We start from the raw sequence: 4816 nt of genomic DNA, 5'->3' as shown, positions 1-4816 counted from the left end.
CACGACTCACTTCAGCATCGCAAACAGGAAGTGAGGAGGAAGGGGAGGAGCTACAGAAGCTAGAGGAAACTACGGAATACACAAATATATACATTTGTGACTCACACCTCAAAGGTCGTCGAGCCAGCGCCTGCAGAGAAACAAAAATGTGACGGGCACACACTGTGTCATTCACCGGGAAGCACTCGCGTCAAGGCAGCTCAGCCCCGAACTCAATGAGGTTTTAACAGATGTTGTGAGCGCGGTAAATTTGATCAAAACACGACCACTGAAAGCGCGACTGTTCTCTGCACTGTGTGAGGAAATGGGAGCTGATCATACAGCCGTGCTGTTTCACAGTGAAGCAAGGTGGCTCTCCTGGGGCAAAGTGCTGTCACTTGCCGTGTCTTGCCAAATGCATAGCTCCTCCTTTTTTTTTTGCAAAGATTGCAAAGTGGCACTTTTATTTTATTTATTATTGAACTTGATGCAAGTTATTTGATTTATTATTGAACTTGATGCAAGTTATAACACTTGTATGTATTTATTATTGAACTTGATGCAAGTTATAACACTTTTGTTTTATTTATTATTGAACTTGATGCAAGTTATAACCCTTTTTTTGATTTATTATTGAACTTGATGCAAGTTATTAGATTTATTATTGAACTTGATGCAAGTTATAACACTTTTTTTGATTTATTATTGAACGTGATGCAAGTTATAACACTTTTTTTTTTTTTTTTTGAACTTGATGCAAGTTATAACACTTTTTTTGATTTATTATTGAACTTGATGCAAGTTATAACACTTTTTTTTATTTATTATTGAACTTGATGCAAGTTATAACACTTTTATTTGATTTATTATTGAACTTGATGCAAGTTGTAACACTTTTTTTGATTTATTATTAAACGTGATGCAAGTTATAACACTTTTTTTTATTTATTATTGAACTTGATGCAAGTTATAACACTTTTATTTGATTTATTATTGAACTTGATGCAAGTTGTAACACTTTTTTTGATTTATTATTAAACGTGATGCAAGTTATAACACTTTTTTTGATGTATTATTGAACTTGATGCAAGTTATAACAGTTTTTTTTATTTATTATTGAACGTGATGCAAGTTATAACACTTTTGTTTATTTATTATTGAACTTGATGCAAGTTATAACACTTTTGTTTTATTTATTATTGAACTTGATGGAAGTTATTTTATTTATTATTGAACTTGATGCAAGTTATACCACAGCTGCACAGTTATTTTATTTATTATTGAACTTGATGTTATTTTATGTTATTGAGTTTGAATGTATACAACTTGATGTTCAATAAATTTGAAAATGTTAAAGCTTGGCATTAGCGCTCTGTTGGGGTGATGGGGGCAGGTGGGGCTTGAAAACTCCCCTTGTCCAAAGTGGGGGATGACAAAAAAAGTTTGAGAACCACTGGTTTAGACACATTGCAAAACTGTATTGATACTGTGTCGACACTGTGTTACTAAATACTGACATCTGATGGACATTAAAAATCCCTACAGGCAACTGACACTGATTTTATGACCCAGTACAGGGGTTGGCAACCCAAAATGTTGAAAGAGCCATATTGGACCAAAAATACAACAAAAAAATCTGTCTGGAGCCGCAAAAAATTAAAAGCCATATTACATACAGATAGTGTGTCATGAGATATAAATTGAATTAAGAGGACTTAAAGGAAACTAAATGACCTCAAATATAGCTACAAATGAGGCATTATGATGCAATATGTACATATAGCTAGCCTAAATAGCATGTTAGCATCGATTAGCTTGCAGTCATGCAGTGACCAAATATGTCTGATTAGCACTCCAACAAGTCAATAACATCAACAAAACTCACCTTTCATGCACAACCTTAAAAATTTGGTGGACAAAATGAGACAGAAAAAGAAGTGGCATAAAACACATCCTCGAAAGTCGGAGAAAGTTATACATGTAAACAAACTACGGTGAGTTCAAGGACCGCCAAAATTAGTAGGACAAAACAGCACTCGCCAAATACTCGAATCAGTGAAGCATGTTTAATACAAACAGTGTGCTTTGTAACAATTAGGGAGGTTTGTGTCATGTTTGTCCTCCTACAGAAACCATATTAAAACAAAAAATAGATTTTTTTCCCCCTCATCTTTTTCCATTTTTCATACATTTCTGAAAAAGCTCCAGAGAGCCACTAGGGCGGCGCTAAAGAGCCGCATGCGGCTCTAGAGCCGCGGGTTGCCCACCCCTGACCTAGTATATACAATAATATAAACGAAGTCTTTGTATTTCATTCAGGATTATTTCATATCGTCCTTTAGATAAAAATATATTTTTATATTTTTTAGATACAGTCAATAAATAATGTGAACATGTAAATCTAAGAGAACGTGTTGTGGATGAGGATGCCTGTAGACTGGGAATTCTTTTAATTTTTTTTTACATATTTTTATTTAAAAAAAAACAGTTTTTCCAACGTATTAAATTTTAGCCGATTTCTCTTCTTAGTTATTATTTCTCCGGCTGTAGAAAAGACCCGCTCACAGGGCACAGAGGAGGCGTCAGTGTGACACAGTTCGCGTATTGGTCACGTGGCCGAAACAGCTCATGATCGGTCACGTGACTTTCTAAAAGCGGTACGCGCACCGACACAGGGTTTTGCTCTATGAGCTCGACGCATGCGCCGATGCATCGGTGTTGCCGGACCCATCACTACGGTATGCCATGACAGGAAGGAGTCAAATAAAATAACAGTCAATCAACACAAATAAATAACTTTTTTGAGATAAAATTCACACAAACACAATATTTCAATAACAAAATAAAAACATCCCGAAATATTAATAAAGTGCATTTTTATCTCTGTTACACAGACACGTAAGTGGAACAAGTTGTCAAACATACATCAAATTTGCATTTTTTTCCCCCCCTTTTTGCAATTTTTTCAGATGCAATGTTCTGAAAATTACTTTTAAAAAGTAATGTTAGTTACCCGTTAATTTTACCCAAAAAAAGTAATTGAATTACTGACGGAATTACTCTAACACACTAAGGCACTCTACAAGAAGGGACAGAGCCACCTCTACTTCCTCAGGAGGCTAGGATCCTTCAACGTCTGTACAAAGATGTTGAAGATGTTCTACGAGTCGGTGGTGGCGGGCGCCTTCTTGTACGCCATGGCCTGCTGGGGCAGCGGGCTGAGAGCAAGGGACGCAGACAGACTGGACAAGTTGGTAGAGAAGGCCAGTAACGTGGTGGGAGTGGAGCAAGACTCTCTGGCGGTGGTGTCAGAGAGGAGAAGTCTAGCAAAACTTCTAGCCATTATGGACAACACCTCCCACCCACTACACTCGGACCTTTTGGAGAGAATGAGCACGTTCAGTGGAAGGCTCAGACTCCCAAAATGCAACACGGAACGACACAGGAGGTCCTTCATACCGACAGTCATCAGACTGTATAATGCATATGTTCCTTGACTGCACTTAAATGTAGAATATATTTATGTTATTCATATATTATATATAATATATTATATACATTATATCATTTATTATTATTATTTATTGTTATTGTTTATTGTGAGTGAACTGTGGTGCTGAATTTCCCCCAGGGATCAATAAAGTACTTTCTATTCTATTCTATTCTAATAAATGTAATTAATTAGTAGGGAAATAAATTATTATATTACTTAAGAAAACTTCAAATATCTGGCATATGCAGTTGAGAGATGTTTCCTGTAAGAGCGCACACGTGCTTGTGTGTGCTTTTAAAAAGCGGGTCTGTCGCCTAGTGACATATGACGTCATCGAGGGTTTTAACATACGAAACCAGAGCACTGCCAGTAAGATTTGGTATCGAGAAAAGAATTGACATTGTAGAAAAAGTTATAAATGTAAATAATTTAGAATAGAAAGTACTTTATTGATCCCTGGGGGAAATTCAGCACACAAATTAGTTACTCTTAGTTACTCGTGTCCCAGCAAGCTTTACATGTCTGCTGTTAAATGTTGTAAATTAATAAATACAGCTACACTTACATTTTAAAGTTGCTCTTTTCTCTCCGCGTGGAAATGTAAGAAATAATTTCGCCAAATATCACAGTTCCATCGAGACAAACATAGATTTTTTTAAAATTACATAATCAATTTATGTGTTGCATCCTTCAAAGTATGACTCGGTTAACACGAAGATCTCACATCACTTTTAGACTTGTATTTGACGCCATCGGTCCTCCTTTCTTCTTCTACCGTGTTTTTCCAGTCCAGTAAGACTGCTTCCGGGTATACTTGTTATAAGCCCCGCCCATAGGCACACGCCCCTCACGCTATAATGCTGCCTTTAGTTTGGAACCGTAAAAAAAAGAAGCGAATCATCCATCCATCCATCCATTTTCTACCGCTTATTCCCTTCGGGGTCGCGGGGGCGCTGGAGCCTATCTCAGCTACAATCGGGCGGAAGGCGGGGTACACCCTGGACAAGTCGCCACCTCATCGCAGGGCCAACACAGATAGACAGACAACATTCACACACTAGGGCCAATTTAGTGTTGCCAATCAACCTATCCCCAGGTGCATGTCTTTGGAGGTGGGAGGAAGCCGGAGTACCCGGAGGGAACACACGCAGTCACGGGGAGAACATGCAAACTCCACACAGAAAGATCCCGAGCCCGGGATTGAACCCAGGACTACTCAGGACCTTCGTATTGTGAGGCAGACGCACTAACCCCTCTTCCACCGTGCTGCCCAGAAGCGAATGATAAAAACCTTTAAAACACACAAAAAATAAAAGTGTACAACATATTGGCATCAAAAAAATC

The 4816-nt window shown here is 37.8% G+C and overlaps 1 protein-coding gene across 1 annotated transcript in view; it reads right to left on the bottom strand.

The window, feature by feature from the left end:
* Window positions 1-1107: 1107 nt before the first annotated feature.
* The window catches only part of LOC133624489 (ethanolamine-phosphate cytidylyltransferase-like), a 41799-nt gene continuing 38090 nt past the window's right edge, over window positions 1108-4816 (bottom strand). Inside the window, exon 13 of the mRNA XM_061988089.2 lies at window positions 1108-3356. The gene's annotated coding sequence lies outside the window, so the exon portion shown is untranslated. The remainder of the gene's footprint in view (window positions 3357-4816) is intronic.

This window comes from Nerophis lumbriciformis, linkage group LG27, assembly GCF_033978685.3.
Source record: "Nerophis lumbriciformis linkage group LG27, RoL_Nlum_v2.1, whole genome shotgun sequence".
NCBI classification, from domain to species: Eukaryota; Metazoa; Chordata; class Actinopteri; order Syngnathiformes; family Syngnathidae; genus Nerophis; species Nerophis lumbriciformis.
The sequence above is the reverse complement of the archived record's forward strand: the minus strand, read 5'-3'. Positions and strand labels throughout refer to the sequence as shown.